At 43.9% G+C, this 22,355-nt stretch overlaps 1 protein-coding gene, 1 long non-coding RNA gene and 1 pseudogene across 2 annotated transcripts in view; all 3 read right to left on the bottom strand.

Annotated features, from left to right (window-relative positions):
* Positions 1-22,068, bottom strand: part of XPO4 (exportin 4) — a 144,062-nt gene extending 121,994 nt beyond the window's left edge. The window contains exon 1 of the mRNA XM_005879996.2: positions 22,046-22,068. The gene's annotated coding sequence lies outside the window, so the exon portion shown is untranslated. The remainder of the gene's footprint in view (positions 1-22,045) is intronic.
* On the bottom strand, positions 6,626-17,194 carry LOC106723668. The gene is made up of 3 exons (XR_001359369.1): positions 17,073-17,194; positions 10,914-10,917; positions 6,626-6,637 (listed from the first exon to the last, which is right to left on the bottom strand). It is a non-coding gene; the product is annotated as an uncharacterized LOC106723668 (long non-coding RNA).
* LOC102240372 lies at positions 7,528-8,297 on the bottom strand (annotated as a pseudogene).
* Positions 22,069-22,355: the final 287 nt, after the last annotated feature.

Genomic DNA, 22,355 nt, shown 5'->3' with positions numbered 1-22,355 from the left:
ACTGGTCACTATGACACACACTGACCACCAGGGGGCAGACGCTCAATGCAGGAGCTGCCCCCTGGTGGTCAGTGTGCTCCCACAGGGGGAGCTCTGCTCAGCCACAAGCCAGGCTGATGGCTGCCAGTACAGCGGTGGTGGTGGGAGCCTCTCCCGCCTCCTCAGCAGTGCTAAGGATGTCCGACTACAGCTAGGCCTGCTCCCCACTGGCAAGTGAACATCCCTCGAGGGCTCCCAGGCTGCCAGAGGGATAACTGACTGCCAGCTTAGACACAATCCCTGGGCAAGCAGGCCTAAGCCAGCAGGTGGTCATTCCCCAAGAGGTCCCAGACTGTGAGAGGGCACAGGCCGGGCTGAGGGACCTCCTGAGTGCACAAAATTTGGGACCCCCCGAGTGCACAAAATTTTGTGCACCGGGCCTCTAGTATATATATAAAAGCCTAAGCTACCGTTATGACCAAACGACTGAAACGAATGGTCGACCGGTCACTATGACGCTCACTGACCACCAGAGGGCAGATGCTCAAAGCAGGAGCTGCCCCTGGTGTTCAGTGCACTCCCACAGCCAACCTCCCATGGCCGCTCCCCCCGGCCGGCCGGCCCCTCGATAGGCCCCAATCACTGGCCAGGCCGAGGGACACCACCATGGATGAATTCATGCACCGGCCTCTAGTCTACACTAATAAAAGGGTAATATGCTAGTTAGACTGGACATCTTCCAGACGACCTTCTGGACGTCCTTCCGGACAAAGCCACGGTGGCAGGGCCGAGGCAGAGGCAGTTAGGGGCGATCAGGCCAGCAGGGGAGAGCAGTTAGGGTGAATCGGGCCGGCAGGGAAGAGCAATTAGGAGCAATCAGGCAGGCAGGCAGAGCAGTTAGGGGCGATCAGGCAGGCAGGCAGGAGAGCGGTTACAAGCCAACAGTCCCAATTGCAAGAGGGATATCCCCAATTAGAGACAGTGCAGGCCAGGCTGAGGAACACCCCCTCTCCCCCCGTGCATGAATTTCATGCACCGGGCCTCTAGTATTAATATAAGGCTCTGGATGAACCATTTATTAATGAGGAAGACAGTCTTACTTTTCTCCTATAATTGAAGATGCAATGGTAAAATGTAAACAGGCATTTCTAATGATATGCAAATTAAGCTACTTTTAGTATCATGTATGACCTCTACAAGTAAGAATTATCAGAGCCCTAGAAGCACTGCAGGCTGACTGATGGGTCAAGGAAGGTCACAGGTTCCATTCCCGGTCAAGGGGATGTACCTCATACCTCATAAATTGTTTGCAAGTTCAATCCCCGAAGGAATAAGACTGATGTGCTTCTTTCACTTCGATGTCTCTCTTCCTCATTCCTCCCTTCCACTCTCTCTAAAAACCAATGGGAAAAATATCCTCACTCCTCAGGTGAGGGGGAAAAAAAAGAATTGTAGAATTGTCAGAGAAAATGTTAAAAATGCATAAATTTACATCTAAAATTAAGTTCAAACTTATAAAAACCTGATTTACATGAAGTTGAATCTCTTTAGATCTAAATGAACTAAGATTTATATCTGTAATCAGAAATTTATCCAATGTTGTCTCAGACAACAGTTCTAGGAAAAGCTGCATCAACAGAAATAGCCTACTCAAAATAAAAATTTAAAATTATTTGCAATCTTGAATTTGCAAAGAGCAACTGGTATCAATTTTAATTATACCAACTGAAAATGAACTTGCTAAAAGTAAAATTTTGATAACCTACTAGATTTGTAGTAAAGCAAGCCAAAAATATCTTATGACCAATCAAGATATAACAGAAGACATTATTTATCGTATTATAGTTACTAGAGGCCCAGTGCATGAAATTCATGCATGGGCGGGGGTGGGGGGGACCCTCAGCCCAGCCTGCGCCCTCTCCCAATCTGGAACCCCTCAGGGGATGTCCACAGGGATCGGGCCTAAACCGATAGTCGGACATCCCTCTCGCAATCCGGGACCCCTGGCTCCTAACTGCTCACCTGCCTGCCTTATCGCCCCAAACCACTCTGCCTGCCTGCCTGATGCCCCTAACTGCTCACCTGCCTGCCTGCCCGCCCCTAACTGCTCTCCTGACTGCCTGATCACCCCTAACCACCTCTGCCTCGGCCCCCCACACCCGGGACACAGGCTTCCCTCCTCTGGCCGGCCACAGGCAACCGGGACCCGGGCTTCCCTCCCTCTGGCTGGCCGCAGGCAACCAGGACCCGGGCTTCCCTCCCTCTGGCCGGCCACAGGCACCGGGGACCCGGGCTTCCCTCCCTCTGGCCATTTTTTTTTTCTGCCTGATCACCCCTAACGGCTCCCCTGCCAGCCTGATCGTCCCTATATGCCTCTGCCTCGGCCTCCCAGCCTGGACCCAGGATTCCCTCCCTCTGGCTGGCCGCAGGCACCTGGGACCCGGGCCAGCTTCGACCAGGCCGGCCACAGGCACCCAGGACCCCTGGCAGCTTCACCCGGGTGGCTGCAGGCACCCTGGACCCAGGCAGTGCCACTGGGGCCCCGGCTTTGTCAGGAAGGACGTCTGAAGACATCCAGTCTATCCGGTCTAATTACCATATTACCCTTTTATTAGTATAGATAGAACCAAAATATTGCTCTTTTGCAATTTATAAGTTTGTTATTACTCAGAAAGCACTATTAGTCCTATTTTCCTACCGTATACTAGAGGCCCGGTGCACAAAATTCATGCACGGGAGGGTGTCCCTCAGCCCGGACTGCACCCTCTCACAATCCGGGACCACTGGCCCCTTACCGCTTGCCTGCATGCCTGCCTGATTGCCCATAACCGTTTCTGCCTGCCGGCCTGATCACCCCCAATTGCCCTCCCCTGGGACGGATTGATCGCCCACAACTGCCCTCCCCTGCAGGCCTGATCACCCACAACTACCCTCCCTTGCCGCGACTCGCCTCCTCCACTGGGACCCACCTCCTCCGCGCAAGGCGGCAGAGACGCCGGGACCAGCCTCCTCCGCGCCGCACAGAACCGCGGGACCCCCAGGCCTCACTGTGCGGAGCGGCCACCGGGCCCCGCCTCCACTGTGCACGCAGCCATCTTGTGACGACATGAGGGCGTAACACCACCTAGGCTATTATTAGTGTTGATAATAAAAGGCTAATATGCAAACAGACTGAACAGCGGAACAACCAAACAACCAGTTGCTATGACGTGCACTGACCACCAGGAGGGATGTGTGGAATATGGCAGGCGTTGGCCGTGGCAGGATGATAGAGCAGGTAAGCAGGGGCGCCAAACCAAGGGGGGGCGCCGGTCACTGTCATCAGGCGAGCCTCTGGTGGTTACTGAAAATTCTTTCCTCCCGCGCGCTGCAGTCCTGCCTGGCTCTCACACCTACTGCCAGAGCTGGCCACGCTCACACCCGCTGTCCGCGCCAAAGCCACCACTCACACCCACTGCCAGCACCGGCCCCACTCGCACCTGCAGCCGATGCCATTCGCTGGGCACCATCAGCTGGTGTGAGCTGTGGCTGCCGACCCTGATCATCCCTGAGGACTTCTCCAACTCCCCCTGCTCCTGAGGGACGATCAGGGTAGCAGCTGCCACTCGCACCCGCTGACGGTGCTGGCCCCGCTCGCACCCACTGCTGGCGCCGGCCCCAATCACTCTGCACCGTCAGCGGGTGCGAACGACAGGAGTGGGGCTGCCAGGAGACAGGAGACTGGGGGCCACAGCGGGAGGGGCCGGGCAGGGGCGTGGAGGATGAGCCGAGACCCACCCCTGTGCCTACCACAGCCTCGTGGCCCACAGTTCCTTTCAAGGTGCACGAATTCGTGCACCAGGCCCTTAGTGTTTTATAATAAAACTAGAGGCCCAATACACAAAATTCATTCAAGAGTAGGCCTTCCTTCCCCCGGCTGCTGGCACCGACTTCCCTCTGGAACCTGGGACCCAGGCTTCCCTCCGGCCGCCGGCAGACACCCGGGACCTGGGCTTCCCTCCGGCCGCCGGCAGGCACCCGGAACCCGGGCTGCCTTCGCATCCCTGGCTTCGTCTGGAAGGATGTCCGGTCTAATTGGCATATTACTCTTTTATTATTATAGATACTTTTAAAGGAAAAAGCTTTATATTTTAAACCTATAATGGCACTTTTTTCCTGCTTTTGGAATAAAGAGCCCCACAAATAATGTGGCCAACCCTGGCTGGAAATCAAAGACAGTGACAGGAATACCTTATGGCTGGACACAAGAGGACCAACAACTCTACTTAGCTCAGCGACTACTGAAACAGCCATTAAAATGAGGAGATAGAGACATGGCCCAGTAAATCAGAACCTTTATAATTTAGAGGAGTTTTGCCCTACCTGGTTTGGCTCAGTGGATAGAGCTTCAGCCTGCGGACTGAAGGGTCCCAGGTTCGATTTCAGTCAAGGGCACATGCCCAGGTTGTGGGCTAAATTCCCAGTAGGGGGCATGCAGGAGGCAGCCAAGCAATGATTCTCTCTCATCATTGATGTTTCTATCTCTCTTTTCCTCTCCCTTCCTCTCTAAAATCAATAAAAAAATAAATATATTATAAAAAAAAAAAAGATGCCCCTTTGCAGTTGTTAAGAATCAGCCCAAGAGTGATTGTGCACATTATAAACTTTGAAAGCCCCTACTCTAGATTATTCTTTTCTTGTCATTTTATAGTGGGCCTAATTTTTCCCACAATTACAAATGAATAGAGTTTAGCCTAAGAATAAATCCTAATCTCTTCTACAGAATAAAGTTTATTGTTTTTCTTTTTTTTTTAATTTTAATACTAAGGTCTAATAGGTTGTAAAATATAATAGGATGCAGTCAATTGGTTTTAACAACACCACCAACAAAAACACACTACAGAGCTTGAACTGTGATAACAATTTACAGAACTGTTTAACTTAATGAGAAAAACCTGCTGGATCAGTAAGGCATTGCTGCATCATTTCTCAGAGAGGAAGGCACACAGTCACTAGCAAGAAAAATCACAAAATGTGTAAGCAAATACCAAGACAGCAGATGGTGCACATGTGCAAACAAAAGCGGTGCCTCTGGGGCACTGGCTCTTATATCAAAGTAATATTACACTGTGCAGATTTAAAACTCACAGCAACCCAATTCCCTTCTCTAATAGAGGCTGATCATTTTTAACAGAAGACAAATGTAAAAGGAAATATCAAATTTTCTAAAACAGTTTTGAGAAAAGCTGTTTTGTCTCTCAGTACCAGGCAGACTTTTAAAAAACGGTTTAACTGGTATAATATTTTAGAGGAGTGTGTAAACAAATTGACAGCAACTAAAACAATTTTAATGGCATATCCAGGAGGTCACATTCAAAATGACATTACTGATAAGTTCTTTTTTGTGCATGAATTCAAATTCTATGTTATGAGCCAAGTAGCAATACTTTGCTCATGTTAATTCTTACCAAATATTTTGTTAAATTTAGTTATGTTTTTCAAAACAGTTAAAACCCTAACACGAGATTTTTGGGCAAAGATACTGAAATAATAATACTTCAGGAAGGTGTTGCTATAGCCAACATATTGCAATAATTTCCTAAAATGATTTCTGAGATAATAACCTAGATCTAATGTTAGTTACTGCCCTTAATGAATATTACTAGAGGCCCGATGCACGAAATTTGTGCAAGAGCCTTGGCCCTGGCCTCCGCCCACCGCGGCCCCTGCCCACCACCACTGCAGCTGGGGGCCTCTGCCGCCTCTGCTGTGGCCCCCGCCCGCTGCTGCCACGGCCAGGGGTCTCTGCCACCTCTGCCTCAAGCCCCCGCCCGCTGTGGCTTTGTCCGGAAGGACGTCCAGTCTAATTACATATTACGCTTTTATTATTATAGATGATAATTTCAGCACAAGTGCACTGGTGCTGATTCTGCCAGTAACCAAAACTCACTAAAGCACTTGGCAATTCCACTCCCGTCCGGGTTCACACAGATGAGCAGAAGGAAGTGTTAGCATTCACTATACATCTTACTCTCGGTATCAACTTTGGCCTTTTCACTGTTTCAGTATCTCAGGAAAATGAGGATCCAAACATCATGCTAACTTTCCACAAATTATTCACCCTAAAATTTGAACTGTTTTTCATCAGGAAATCAACTACCTTAATACTAGACTTCCAGAAAACTTAACTGGTTGTTAATCTAATTGAGCTATTAGTAAAGCCAGATACACAAAATAAACAATAAAAATAGATCATGGAATAAATGGAACTTTAATAGCACTGTATGAGAGAAGCAGAATTACAACAAACATGTCATTGAAAAAAACTGATACATGCCTCCTGAGCAAGAGGATTCAGGAGTTATCCTATATAGTAAAAAGGGAATATGCAAATTGACCGTCATTCTGCCACAAAGATGGCAGTGCCCACAGCGGAGGCGGGGGTTTCCGTAACACAAGATGGCTGCACCCACAGCGGAGGCTGAGTTCGCGTAACGAGCCTTAACGAGCAATCAGCAGGTACCTGAAGCTGTGCCCCTCCCCTCGCCCCCATGGGGCTTGACAGGGAACCTCAGGCCATGCCCCCGGCCCAGGCGCCAGACCAGGGGACCTCAGGCCATGCCCCCCACCCAGCAGGGCTTGATGGGGGACCTTAGGCCACGACCCCCACCAGGTGGGGCTTGACAGGGGACCTCAGGCCACACCCCCCACCCCGGCTCCAGGCCAGGGGACCTCAGGCCATGCTCCCAACCCAGCAGGGCTTGACGGGCGACCTCAAGCCACGCCCACCACCCAACAGGGCTTGACGGGGGACCTCAAGGTGCGCCCCCCACCCCGGTGATGGACTGGAGACCTCAAGCTGCTCCCCCCACCCCAGCGCCAGGCCAGGGGACCTCAGGCTGTGCTCCCAACCCAGCAGGGCAGGACGGGCGACCTCAGGCCACGCCCCCCACCCAACAGTGCTTGACAGGGGACCTCAAGGTGCGCCCCCCACCCTGGTGATGGGCTGGAGACCTCAAACTGCTCCCCCTGCCCCAGCGCCAGGCCGGGGGACCTAAGGCCGCACCCCCCGCCTGGCGGGGCTTGATAGGGGACCTCAGGCCATGCCTCCCCACCCAGCGGGGCTTGACGGGGGACCTCAAGGCACACCCCCCGCCCCGGCCTGGGGGACCTTAGGCCGTGCCCCCCACTCGGTGGGGCTTAACAAGGGTGGGACTGGCCAGGTCTGGATCTAGCCCAATGGGGGGGGGAGGGCCGGCCGGGTCTGGGTCTTGTGCAATTTTGAGGCACACATGGGTGTGTGGGGACTTGACTCTGGGTCCCGTGGTGCGCCCCAGACTTGAGAGGAGGAAGAGTTTCCTATACATTTTACTAATTTTCTTTCATCTCTAACACTTCTATTACAGAGAAAGGGCAAATAGCAATATTAAAATATTTCCTCTAATTAATCCCCCTTTAATGTTCACGAATTTTGTGCACCGGGCCACTAGTAATAATATAAGTACCTAATATGTTTTCTAAAATTCATTTTCATGCTGGCTATCCTTAATTATCATTGTCTGAGCCATTTGCTTTTCTGAGGCTGCCGCATGGTCACCTCAGACATCAATACGAATTCCATGTTTTGAAGACATCACTTGTCTGGTCCCTGTTAAATACATGACCAAAGAACAGATGTGAGGTAAAGATGATGTGCTTACTACATAAAGCCAGAATGGCAAGGGAGGAGTTTTTCCAAATGGGCATATCCATAAGCCGTCAAGAAGGCCATCTTGGATATGGTGTGAGGTCCAGAATATGAAGACCATCCAGGGAAGGTAGCATCATGAGTCTTTGAGCTTGAAGAGGTGCATGGTACACTTGAGGGTCAGAACCACAGCGGGTATCACAGTAGAACAGTGAAGGAAGGGTCTTTGTGGAAGAGTCAAAGCAGCCTTTAAAGATAGGGATCCAGCTAGTACAAAGTGGTCTATGTCAATAACAGAGGCTAAATATCCAGCTAGAAAGATTTCTCTCTTGTCAATCTTCTTCTTGATTCCAGTGACTATTGCCTAGGACCACAAGCCAATCACACCATGCACTGCATTATCGGAGAGGGCACGAAGCTAGTTATTTCGCTGAATTATGGAAAACTGCAGAAGTCTGTCACCTACAAGGCAGAATATCCCTAGACTGAGGCTGGAAAGAAGAGATTGAGTGCTACAAGACTGGAGTAAAGCCTGCGTCTTCTCAGTCTCGGATGCCATCACAAACATATGTCAGTCTACGTGAAAAGCCATCAGGAAACGAGCTGCTTATTCTTGTTGACATTTCCAGTCACCCCTCAGCTCCCGTGGCAGTAGTGGCCACAACAAGGGAGGCCTATTGTTTTTCTAATAGCTCTTTCTCAAAAGCCTTTTTTCCCTTTATTTGCTAGCAAGGTTATGCTTATAGCAGTGATGAAGCAATCTACAGAAATGGAATAACCTAACATAAATGCAAAACTAGAAATCTAGTCTTTACTCAGTTCCAACCATGATACAGCTTTTAGTTTTCATTCAGATAAAAATTATAGAACATTCAAGAAAGTCACCATCAATTTTAAAAACACAACATTCAGTTTTATCAAAATTGTTGTTATTCAGAATTTTATTATTAAAAAATCAATCTATTAAACCTTAGAAATTGAGGACTCTTGCCACTTCCAAATCCTACTCCCTATTTAACTATTCTTAAAAGTTTTATCTTCCAAAAAACAACAACAACAAAAAAAAAGTTTTATCTTCCAATTCTGCTTCTATACATATACCAATTGATATAGATGTTCCTCATCCTCACCCAAGTATATTTTTTTAATTGGTGAGAGAGAGGAGGAGGAGGAGAGGGTGAGAGAGAAAAACATCGATATGAGAAACATCCATCAGCTGACTCCTGTACATACCCCAACCAGGGATCAAAACCACACCTAGGTATGTATGTACCCTGACTAGAAATCAACCTGGCAACCTTTTCACTTTTGGGGACAACACTCCAACCAGACATTTTTTTAATTTAGAAACAAACATATATTCTTTGGGGCACTTTTTTTTCCTCACTTATTTTAAGCATCTTTCTATATCTATTCAGACCTTTCCATTAAAAAACAAAAAAACAGAGACCCAGAACCAAGAATGCATCGTAGATAACCACCTGTACTTGCCAAATCCCAAACCCATGTCAAAATTATAACTAAAATACAGAACAACCGTCATTCAAAACAACCTGAAATTTTGCTGAATCGAAGTTCTACAACTACAGTAGTCAAGAAGAAAACACATTGAGACTGGTAGGAGGGGCAGAGAGGTGGAACAGGCTGGTCCAGCACCCACATGCAGCATTTTTTTAATTGGGAGGATATCTCCAAGGCCTCCTGTATGAAGCAGGGGGTACCAGCTGCACATCAGACCCCTAGCCCAAGGTAGCAGAGCTGGGAAGAGAAGTCCCCATAACTCTGGGCTGTAAAAACCAGCGGAGATTGTGGCTGAGTGACACGGAGGAAGCTATACAGTCTCTAGAGTCCCTCTTAAAGGGTCCAAGCACAAACTTACACTATCTCGCTTCATCTGAGTTCCAGTGCCAGGTAGCAGCTTTGGGGGAATCCAGGGACTTATGGGGGAAAAATGGACTGTCTGGCATCGGGGCAGGAAATCAGGGGTGGCTTTATCCCAGACGGGAGTGCTCGAAGAGGTCATTGTTCCTGTGCTGGGACTTCCCCCATCACAGAGCTGACAGGTAGCCATATCTGAGTTTCCATCAGTGTAAACCACACTGCACATTCCACCCTGGTGATTCCCTGAGACCTTGCCCCATCAAATTTGCAACCCACCCAAGCTATTTCCATATAAATGGCCTGTCCTGGCTCAGGATTCAAACTTTGCTAAAAATCTCTCAAACAAGCAGTATCTGGAGTCAGCATGCCCCAAACCTATCAATAAAAAGCTAAAGACCCGGCACTAGCACCAGCCTGCCTTGATTCACAGCTGGGCCTACCCTGGGCACTTCCTAGACCAAAACAAGTAGCAGCCATCTGCCGATCTCTCTGAAGCTCCTGCCGGATGGCCCCAGGCAATGACTGACTTTGCACCTACCCAGAGACCCCAGAGCCAGTGCACCTGGTGGAGAGCTTCAGACCATAGCAGATTACAACTCTACACATCCACTAACTGACAAAAAGAATAATTTACAGGAACTCAACAGCAGAGGATTCCAAGAATCAAATCTACGATTTGGAATATGAGGAAGCAAAAGACACCCAATCAGAAGAGCAAAAAGAAAAAAAGAATCCAAAAATATGAAGATAGTGTAAGGAGCCTCTGAGATAACTTCAAAATACCAACATTCGCATCATGGGAGTGCCAGAAGGAAAAGAGAGAGAGAGCAAGATATTAAAAACCTATTTGAAGAAATAATGACAGAAAATTTCCCCTGCCTGGTAATAGAAATAGATTTACAAGTCCAGGAAGCATAGAGAGTCCCAAACAACCCAAAGAGGCTCACACCAAGACACATAATGAAAATGCCAAGGGTTAAAGACAAAGAGAGAATCTTAAAAGCAGAAAGAAAAAGCAGTTAGTAACCTACAAGAGAGCTCCCATATGACTGTCAGCTGATTTCTCAACAGAAACTTTACAGACCAGAAGGGATTGGCAAGACATACTCAAAGTGATAAACAGCCAGGACCTACAACCAAGATTACTCTACCCAGCAAAGCTATCATTTAGAATTCAAGGTCAGATAAAGAACTTCACTGCCAACAAAAAGCTAACGTACCGCATCACCACCAAACCAGTATTACATGAAATGTTGAAGTGTATAGGAGGAAGAAGAGGAGAAGCAGGAAAGGAAGGAGAAAAGGAAGGAGGAGAAAAAGAAAGATCTATAATAATAAAAGCGTAATGTCCATAGACCGGACGTCCTTCCGGATGTCCTTCCGGGACGAAGCTGGGGCTGCAGCCACCACGCCTGGAGGGATGGACCCAGGCAGCCGGCCACAGCTGCGAGGGTGGAATGCAGGCAGCCGGCTACGGCTGTGAGGGAGGGATCAAGGCAGACTCGGCTGCAAAGTCCTACTCTTGCACAATTTTCATGCATTGGGCCTCTAGTAAAAAATATGAACAATAAAATGGCTATAAATATATAACTATCAACAACTGAATCTAAAAACCAAAATAAGCGAACAAGAAATCTAATGAACAAAATAAACTGATGAACAAAATAGAATCAAAGGCATGAAAACATGAAACAGACTGAGGAATCTCAGAGGGAAGGGTGGTGGGGGCGGCGGGAAGAGATTAACCAAAGATCTTATATGCAAACTAGTGGTCCAGTACACGAATTTGTGCACATTGAAAGGAAATTAATTAGAAGAAATATTTTAATATTGCTATTCACCCTTTCTCTATAATAGAAGTGTCAACCAAATTCATGATTGACAATGACAGATCTAACACATGTGCGATTGGCGCCAGCGATAGCTTTATAAGTCAACTTAGAGCAAGTCAACTTAGCCTTTTATAGACATAGAATAAACTTGCTTAATTAGACCTGCTTTCTGATTTAGCTAAACTTTTCTCAGCCCAGCGAAGCACCCCAACTTCTCTTTCAGGTAATTGTCAGCAACACAGCAGTAAATATCAACACGAAGCAGATTATTATTGTAGATCACACAGGGAGAATAAAGGGTGAAATATTAACTGCAGCAGTGTTTGACTATATTCTGCACAGTGAGAAAACCTGAAGTCATTTTCAAGGTTCACCATTTCTTACTTCTTTTCAGTCAGGTCAAGTTTCTAAACTTTCTAAATCTCCGTTGTCCAGCTAATGAAAAGAAAATAGGATTCCACTGAGTCTCCTATCTACTTACTCCAGGACTTCTGTGAGGATCAAATGAGATGAGGCATGGGAAAACGCTTCACAGACATTTGGCTAAAGTGTAAAATGTTTGCACCCGGCTATAAAGCAAGTCTTGTTCCTTGGCTGAAGAAACTCCAAGGAAGCGGCTAGTCGCTAGGGAGAGGAAGCCAGGCGTTGCTATGTGACGTCATTACCCGGTGCCCACAGCGACCGTTTCCGGGACTGGGCTGGGCTGTTGGCCACATTTTGCGCCATGGGGTCTTGGCAGCATCAGCTGCAATTTGGTGGGGTGTCGCTCCAGGGTGGTGGAAGGACCTGTGTCCCACTTGGGGGAAGCCATGTTGCTTTGTCAACACCAGGTCTGCAGCGCCGTTTCTTTGTAAATGGCCAGTGCACGTCACGGCATCTCCTGCATTGAGCGTCTGGCCCCTGGTGGTCAGTGCATGTCATAGCGACCAGCTGCACAGTCAGAGGGACACCTAGCATATTAGCTTTTTATATATAGAGATATGCATTACCTATGGACACAGACAATAGGATGGTGAAGGCCTGGGGTGGGGCAGGAACTGGGTGGAGGGGGATAATAGGGGGGAAAGGGGGGGGGGGGGACATCTGCAATACTCTCAACAATAAAGATTTTTTTAAAAGAAGAAAAAAAACACCCAAAACACAAAATTACTACATTAGATGCACATTTCTTGAAAGTTCCACAAAATTCCATTATGTAGAACACCACAGTTTAACCAATTTATTCCAACTAGACATTCACATTGTTTCAGTTCTTTGCTATTGCAACATATATATATACCAGAGACTGAATAAATGGCTAAAAGTAAACTAGATGGGGTCAGAAGACATATAGATATTTAAGGCTTTGGTACTACCTACAAAAAACTTATAGCATTTTATACTTCCGCTAGCGTTCTCTGCTTCTCCACACCTTTACAATTTGAAATATTCTAATCATAGTTCTGATTCTGGACTACTATGTTCCAGCTTTGTATTCTCTTCCCATATCAGTGCAACATGGTTCAATTATTGCTGCTTTCCAATACATTTCAACAACTGATACATCAAGTCCCTCCAACTTTTCGTTTTTTTTAAACTTTGTTATTCTCATATAATTAATTATCCTTCCAGATATATTTTCTACTTCATTAGTTAAGTTTCCTCCTACCTCAAAAAAGGGTGAGGAGGGAAGCGGAATTTTGATTGACATTCCATTCCATCTATAAATTAATGAGGGAGGAGCTGCCACCTTCACCAAATTAATAGTTTGAACTGAGAAATACAGATCTTGTTTAATTCTGATTTTTTTTTTTTCAAATAAGTTGTATAGTGTTCTTCATAAAAATGTTGTGTGTTTCACCCTGGCTGGTCACTCAGTTGGTTGCGGCATCATCCTACACAGCAAAAGGTTGTGGGTTCAATTCTCAGAGAATGTACAGGAGGCAACTCATCAATGTTTCTCTCTATATATCTCTCTTTCTCTTTCTCCCTCCCCCCACCTTTTCTCCCTTTCTTCCTTTCTCTTTAAAAATCAATAAAAACATCCTCAGGTGAGGATTTTTTTTTAATGTTGCATATTCCTTATTAAATAGTACCCTATAATTTATTCCTACAATTTTTATTCCTAATGTGAGGTCTTTTTTCCATTTTTAAGCTAATCATTGTTGGTATAAAGGAAATTTTGCAATTGGTTTATTAGTCCTGTATCCAGCCACCTTACCAAACAACAGAAACTTTGCAGGCCAGAAGGGATTGGCAAGACATACTCAAAGTGATGAACAGCCAGGACCTACAACCAAGATTACTCTACCCAGCAAAGCTATCATTTAGAACTATTGGTTCTAATCGTTTTTTATTTTTTTTATTTTTTTAAATATATTTTATTGATTTTTTACAGAGAGGAAGGGAGAGAGATAGTCAGAAACATCGATGAGAGAGAAACATCGATCAGCCGCCTCCTGCACATCCCCCACTGGGGATGTGCCTGCAACCCAGGTACATGCCCTTGACCAGAATCGAACCCAGGACCCTTCAGTCCGCAGGCCGACGCTCTATCCACTGAGCCAAACCGGTTTCGGCACTAATCGTTTTTTAGTTAATTTCCTTGGAATTTTTCTTTTTAAATATATTTTATTGATTTTTTTTACAGAGAGGAAGGGAGAGGGATAGAGAGTTAGAAACATCAATGAGAGAGAAACATCGATCAGCTGCCTCCTGCACACCCCCCACTGGGGATGTGCCCACAACCATGGTACATGCCCTTGACCGGAATCGAACCTGGGACCTTTCAGCCCGCAGGCTGACGCTCTATCCACTGAGCCAAACTAGTTACGGCTGGAATTTTTTTCTTAAACATCATCTGAAAATAATCATCTTTCTTTCCAACATTTGCACTTACTCCTCTTTATTAACTTACTGTATCAGCTAGGCCCTCAAGAAGTTTTGAATAATAGTTATAATAGGACTTCCTATTTTACTTTAAGAACATCACCATTTAGCTCTGGCTGTGTAGCTCAATTGATTAGAACGTGATCTCGATATGCGAAGGTTGTGGGTTTCATCCCCAATCAGGGTACATACAAGAAACAACCAATTAATGCATTAAAAAAGTGAAATAAATCGATGTCTCTCTCTCCCTCCCTTTCTCTAAAATCAATAGAAATAATTTTTAAAAAAGAATTTCAATATTTACTAGTTGTTCCTTTCTTTTTAAAAAAAAAATTCTTATTGATTTCAGAGAGAAAGGGAGAGAGAAAGAAACATCAATGATGAGAATCACTGACTGGCTAGCTTCTGCACACCCCCTACTGAGGATCAATCCTGCAACCCAGGCATGTGCCCTGACTGGTAAACTGTGAACAACACTTAACCACTCAGACGCACTGGTCAGGCTACTAGTGGTTTCAAAGAACTATTTTAATTATATTTTTATCAATTACTAGTTTGCTTAATTTTTAATCATACAATGCTGTTTAATTTTATAAACTGCCTTTTAGGGTATCTATGGATGATTTCAAAGGTCTTTTCAACACTTCTTCTCTGGATCAAAAGCTATATTCCAATTAGCGAAGTTTGACACAAGTCCATCTGCAAAATACATTTATAATTCAACTGAATTTTAAATAAAAATTTCCCACTAACTAGGTTTTTTGAGAAAAAGAATTCTATTAATGCCAGTTTTCTAATATCTAGTGCCACAGCAGAGATTAAAAGACAAGGTTAAAATAAATAAAAATGTTTATTGAATAAAATGCAACTTCCAATAAGAAAAGTAAATGCTATAATCAAAACTCTTAATTTTACATGTGCATTATTGATTGCAAAAAAATAAAAGCATTGTACCTTATACAAAGCAGGAGATCAGGAAATTCTACTAGATAAATACTCAAATACTCCTCAAACACACTGCATTTGGTTTTGCCAGACCTTCATACAAATAGATCCTCTAGCTGGGATGCCTGGGATATCCAACTAGAAAACACCAATTTGCTCTTCATGACTCACCTAAAGAATCACCTTTTCCGAGAAGCCATTTCTAGGTTCTCACCTCATTTTGAGATAGATGTACCTCCTCTGTACTCTTACGATACACTTCTAATTATAAATTAACTAGAAACTGCTAATAGTTTTGCCTTTCTCCCACATCAGACTATGCCAGTGGTCGGCAAACTGCGGCTCCCGAGCCACATGCAGCTGTTTGGCCCCTGGAGTGTGGCTCTTCCACAAAATACCACGTGCAGGCGCGCATGTACAGTGCGATTGAAATTTCGTGGCCCATGCGCAGAAGTCAGTTTTCGGAAAGAAGATAGACAAAACAAGTATACAAGACGAGTGTGGATGGGAGAGTTGGAAGGGGTCGACCTCAGCGAACGTACCTCAATCAGATTGAGGACATTTTTAGCAAAGGCCAGCTTAGGAATACCCTAATTAAGTTAATAACAATGTACCTACCTATATAGTTTAAGTTTAAAAAATTTGGCTCTCAAAAGAAATTTCAATCCTTGTATTGTTGATATTTCGCTCTGTTGACTAATGAGTTTGCCGACCACTGGACTATGCCATCTTAAAAACAAGTTCTTTCTCCTATCTCCTCAGCAAATATAGCATCGTGCTTCCCTGAAGAAATGCTCAAGAACGAACATGTGGCCAGAGACTGAATTCCAGGACCAAACCAACTATATGACCAAAGGCTATTCATGAACCATCGCTAAATCTGATTTTCTAATTTTTGTTTTAAGAATATCTCTTCTATTTACTTCCCAAGATTAATGTGAGGATCAAATAATATGATACAAATTTTTATAGCACAATTTTGCAGATGCTTTCAAAACATTAATAAAGTTTTATTACAATCAAAATTATGAAAGACAGTCAAGAATCAATTTCATCAAAGATGCAATTAGAACTATTAAAAGCTACTCTGGGGGCGTCAAATAGGGAAAAAGGAGACATGTAAAACTTTAGTCAATAAATAAATTTTTAAAAATCTACTCTGGTTTTAAAACCAGTATGCAATTACTTTCCTATAAAGTATCAGCATACTTGCTGTACAATAAATATCTTATATCATAACTCACTAAGGACAATCCCTAACAGCGTAAGGGACCAGGAGAACAAAGCCAAGAAAATTAAAGACAATAAATAAATAAAGCACTCTTTGGATTTCCAGTTCAAACAGGTGCAATATGAATACTAAAAGAATACTAATCTTTTCCATTACAGTGTCTCTAAAACCAAAGCACATTCTACATTTTTATCTATTCAACAAAAACCACGCAATGAAAACAAACTTCCTTCAAAACTCATCCACAATAAAGTGAACATGGAAAAGTAAAGAACATGAGACATACAATCTCATTTATGAAAAAAACATTTTAAAAAATGATGTATGGCCCAGCCAGTGTGGTTCAGTGGTTGAGAATCAATCTATGAACCAGAAGTCACAGTTCCATTCCTGGTCAGGTCTCATGCGGGAGTTGCAGGCTCAATCCCCAGTGGGGGGCGTGAAGGAGGCAGCCAATCAATGATTTGCTCTCATCACTGATGTTTCTCTCTCCCTTCATTCTTCCTCTCTGAAATATATATATATATATATGTATGTACATATCTGCTTAAAAAATAAGATGTATAGATGCTCTTATATTCTAAAGACGTTTTCACAATGGTTACTGAACAAAGACACCTCCGAAGAGAGGGAATAGGAAATTAAAGAACTTCTACTATCCCCTATGTACATTTCTGCATATTTCTCCAAATAGGATTTTACTACCTTGCTCTCTCTCTTCTCCTTTGGCATCCCTATAATGCAAACTTTGGTATGTTTAAAGTCGTCCCAGAGGTTCCTTACACTATCTTCATATTTTTGGGTTCTTTTATCCTTTTGCTTTTCGGATTGGGTGTTTTTTGCTTCCTTGTACTATGAACAACTATATGCCAACAAGCTGGACAACGTGGATGAAATGGACAAATTCCTAGAAAAATACAATCTCCCAAAACTGAATCAAGAAGAATCAGAAAACCTGAATAGGCCAATAACAACTAATGAAATTGAAGCAGGAATAAAAAAATTCCCAGCAAACAAAAGCCCAGGTCCAGAAGGCTTCACAGGGGAGTTTTACCAAACATTCAGAGAAGAACTAACACCTATACTTCTCAAACTATTCCAAAAAAATCCAAGAGTAAGAACACTCCCATGCTCTTTTTATGAGGCCAGCATTATCCAAAACCGGATAAAGACTCTACAAAGAAAGAGAACAACAGGCCAATATCTCTGATGAACATAGATGCTAAAATCCTCACCAAAATATTAGCAAATTGGATCCAGCAATATATTAAAAAGATCATACACCATGACCAAGTGGGATTCATTCCAGGGATGCAAGGCTGATACAATATTCTCAAGTCAATAAATGTGATACATCACATAAACACAATCAAAGACAAAAATCACATGATCATATCCATAGACACAGAAAAAACATTCAACAAAATCCAACACTCAGTTTTGATAAAAACTCTCAGCAAAGTGGGAATAGAAGGAGCCTATCTCAACATAATAAAGGCCATACATGACAAACATACAACCAACATCACACTCAATAGGCAAAAACTTAAACCATTTCCCCTAAGAACAGGGATGTCCACTTTCACCACTCTCATTCAACATAGTAGTGGAAATGCTAGCCACAGCGATCAGACAAGAAGAAACAGCCCTAGCCAGTTTGGCTCAGTGGACAGAGTGTCGGTCTGCGGACTGAAGAGTCCCAGGTTTGATTCCGGTCAAAAGCACATGCCTGCGTTGCAGGCTCAAACCCCCATAGGGGGCGTACAGGAAGGAGCCGATCAATTATTCTTTCTCATCATTGGTATTTCTCTCTCTCCCCCCCCCCTCTTCCTTCCTCTCTGAAATAAATAAAAATATATTTGGAAAAAAAAGATGAAATAAAAGGCATCCAAATTGGAAAGGAGGAAGTAAAACTTTTATTATTCACAGATATGGTATCTCTATATATAAAAAGTCTAAGTGACTGTTACGACCAAATGACTGAAATGACCAGTCAACTGGTCACTATGACACACACTGACCATCAGGGGACAGACGCTCAACGCAGGAGCTGCTCCCTGGTGGTCAGTGCACTCCCACAGCGGGAGCGCTGCTCAGCTGACAGACCCGTGCCAGCAGCCCAACAGCCTGGCGGTAGTCACTCACTCCCTCAGTAGTCCTGCAGGTCCAATCTCCGGAGAACGGTCCAGGAATCGACGGACCGGCATCACCGGCATGATCCCAATAGCACCACCAGCCTCCTGGAAGTCGGCCCCGGGCACCGTGGCCGCCTCCCCTCCTTAGACGCTCCACAAGGAAGAAAGGATATAAAAGCGGCTGCCAGGTGGCTCCCAACAACCAGCGCAAACGTCAGCAGGACAGATCCGGATCCCGGGCTGGCAAGGGCGTCCCACCGCCCGCCCAGAGGGCAAATCACATCCCGCCCCTCCCAACGCCCCCATGGGACCCTACCTGTGCATGAATTCGTGCACCGGGCCTCTAGTTATATATAGAAAACCCTAAAGACTCCACCAAAAAACTACTGGGTTTAATAAATGAATTTGGCAATGTAGCAGGACACAAAATCAACACCCAAAATTCGATAGCTTTTTTATACACCAATAATGAGTTCTCAGAAGGAGAAACTAAACAAATAATCCCATTTACCATTGCAACAAAAAAAATTAAGATACTTAGGAATAAACTTAACCAAGGAGGTAAAACACTTTGCATCTCTGTGAAGGCCCTAGAGCCAGTACACCTGGTAGACAGCTTCAGACCATAACAGATTACAACTCTACACATCCACAAGCAACACACTCAAGGGGCAGACTCAGTGAGCACCAAAGCCCCACTGAAGGAAGTCCTAATCCACAGGGTTATCTCCTGCACAGCAGCCCTTCCACTACAGTCACAGCTGGTCCTCACAGCCAACTGGCCTGGAGGTCAACTCCTCCCAGTGATGCCAACAGTAATCAAGGCTCAACTACAAGACTTTGCATACAGCTCACAAAGGGGTACACCTAGAGTGCCCAGCTCAGATGACTAGGGAGACTGAGCCACTGGGCCTGACAGGACACCTACTATACAAGGCCACTCTACCAATTCCAGGAGACATAACTGCTCTACCTAATACATAGAAACAAACACAGGGAAGCAGCCAAAATGAGGAGACAAAAAAACATGTTAGAAATGGAAGAAAGCAAACTACTGGATAGAGTTCAACACCATGGTAGTAAGGTTACTCAAGAATCTTAATGAGAGCTTCAAGGGACTTAATGAGAGCGTCAAGGGACTTAGTGAGACTTTCAAGGATCTTAGAATTTCAAAGAGATTATTAAGCATACACTAACTGAAATAAAGAAGAATTTACAGGAATTCAATAGTAGAGTAGAGGATTCTGAGAATCAGATGAACGATTTGTAATACAAGGAAGCAAAAAACACCCAATCCAAAAAGCAAAAAGATAAAGGAATCCAAAAATATGAAGATAGTGTAAGGAACCTCTGGACAACTTCAAACATACCAAAGTTTGCATTATAGGGGTGCCAGAAGGAAAAGAGAGAGAGCAAGATATTAAAAACCTATTTGAAGAAATAATGATAGAAAACTTCCCCTGCTTGGTAATAGAAATAAACTTACAAATCCAGGAAGCACAGAGTCCCAAACAAGAGGAACCCAAAGAGGCCCACACCAAGACACACCATAATTAAAATGCCAAGGGTTAAAGACAAAGAGAGAATCTTAAAAGCAGAAAGAGAAAAGCAGTTCCTTACCTACAAGGAAGCGCCCATATGACTGTCAGCTGATTTCTCAACAGAAACTTTGCAGGCCAGAAAGGATTGGCAAGAAATACTCAAAGTGACGAATAGCAATGACCTACAACCAAGATTACTCTACCCAGCAAAGCTATCATTTAGATTGAAGGTCAGATAAAGAACTTCAGACAAGAAAAAGCTAATCACCAAACCAATATTACATGAAATGGTGGAAGGTATTTTTGAAGAAGGAGGAGGAGGAGGAATAACAGGAGGAGGGAGAGAAAGAGGAGGAGGAAGGAAGGAACAGGAGGAGGAGAAGGAGGAAAAGAAGGAGGAGGAGGAAGAGGAGGAGGAGGAGGAAGAGAGAACAAAGAAGTAGAAGAAAAAATATGAACAATAAAATGGCAATAAATACATGTCTACCAATAATTCAATCTAAAAATCAAAATAAACAAGAAATCTTATGGGGGGAAAAAACAATGAATAAAATAGAACTAGAGGCGTGGAAACATAGAACAGACTGACGAATCTCAGAAAGAAGAGGGGTTGATGGCGGGAAGAGATCAACCAAAGGTCTTATATATATATATGTATGCATTATCTATGGACACGGAAAATAGGGTGGTGAAGGCCTAGTTGGTTGGGAACTGGGTGGAGGGGGCAACGGTGAGAAAAAAGGGGGACATCTGTAATACTCTCAACAATAAGCATTTTTTTTAAATAAATAAAAAAAAATAGCCCAGCTGGCATGGCTCAATGGTTGAGCATCAACCTATGTACAAGGAGGTCACGGTTCTATTCCAGTCAGGGTACATGCCCAGGTTGCGGGCTCAATCTCCAGTTTGGGGCATGCAAGAGGCAGCCGATCAATGATTCTGTGTCATCGTTTATGTTTTTATCTCTCTCTCCCTCTCCCTTTCTGTCTGAAAGAAAACATAAAATAAAAATGAAATAAAAATGTTTAAGAGCTGTGGTACATTTACACCATGGAATACTATGCAGCAGTAAAAAAGAAGGATCTCTTACCCTTTGAGACAGCAAGGAGGGAGCTGGAAATTATTATGCTAAGCGACATAAGCCAGTCAGAGAAAGGCAAGTATCACATGATCTTGCTTATATGTGGAATCTAATGAACAAAATAAACTGATGAACAACATTGAAGCAAATAACAGACTGTGAAATCTGAGGGAAGGCAGGGGAGTGTGGGAAGTGATCAACTAAAGAACTTGCATGCTTATATGCATAACCCATGGATACAGACAATAGGGTGGTGACGGCCAGGGGAGGGGGTCCGAGGTGTGATAAAAGGGGGTCAATGGGGAAAAAGAGGGACATATGTAATACTTTCAACAATAAAGATTTTTAGAAAATAAATTTTAAAAAATAAATTTTGGGGCTCTATTTAAATGTTCCATTTGCACAATTTTCACAATAGATAATTTCACTTGCATACTCTTATTAATTTACAACATCTTTCCTTGTTCTAGTTTGTTCACCTTCAAATTTATTTTCTAACAAGTAACCTCACTGCCTTGAATCAGAAGATTAAGTAGTATATATAAGCATCTACAGAAAATATTCCATTGCTACTTTTTTTGGGGGTGGGGGGTAATTACTCATTTTGAGACCTATAAAATTCGTAATTATCATAAACATCCTAAAGGCTAATACACCACTTTATTTGGCAGCTTATCCAATAACCTAAATAAGAATGAATATAATTGCTGACAGTCAACCAACTGCGATATCCAAAAATATATTTTGAAATTTCTCATCAAATGATAAAATGTAACACTTATGGTATTATAATATGTGGACTCTGAAAAGGGACATGGTTCTGAAATGGGAGTCTGGTGCTCTTCGTTCTGGATCAGTCTTATCACTAGTATGTTCTGTGACCTACCTTTGGCAAGTCACTTCTACCTCTTTGAACCTCAGTTTCCCCATCTGTAGAATGGAAGGGAGAATGCTTAGACTAGCATATTTTGGGGTCTCTATTTCCTGAGAGAAGCTGATAAAAAGCTACAGAACCTATTACCACAAATGTATGTTTGCACCCAAAAATTTTCTTACATTTTTTTTTCTGATATCCATCATGGACTTCCTAAGTCTTGGATGAAAAGATGTCTGGGGATTGTTCTACACATTAAAACTTCTGATTTTCATGAAACATACCAAAAGAAAAAACTAAGCAAAAATATTGTGAAAGACAT

Source organism: Myotis brandtii, unplaced genomic scaffold (genome assembly GCF_000412655.1).
Source record: "Myotis brandtii unplaced genomic scaffold, ASM41265v1 scaffold62, whole genome shotgun sequence".
Lineage (NCBI taxonomy): Eukaryota > Metazoa > Chordata > Mammalia > Chiroptera > Vespertilionidae > Myotis > Myotis brandtii.
This window is presented reverse-complemented; position numbering and strand designations above follow the sequence as displayed.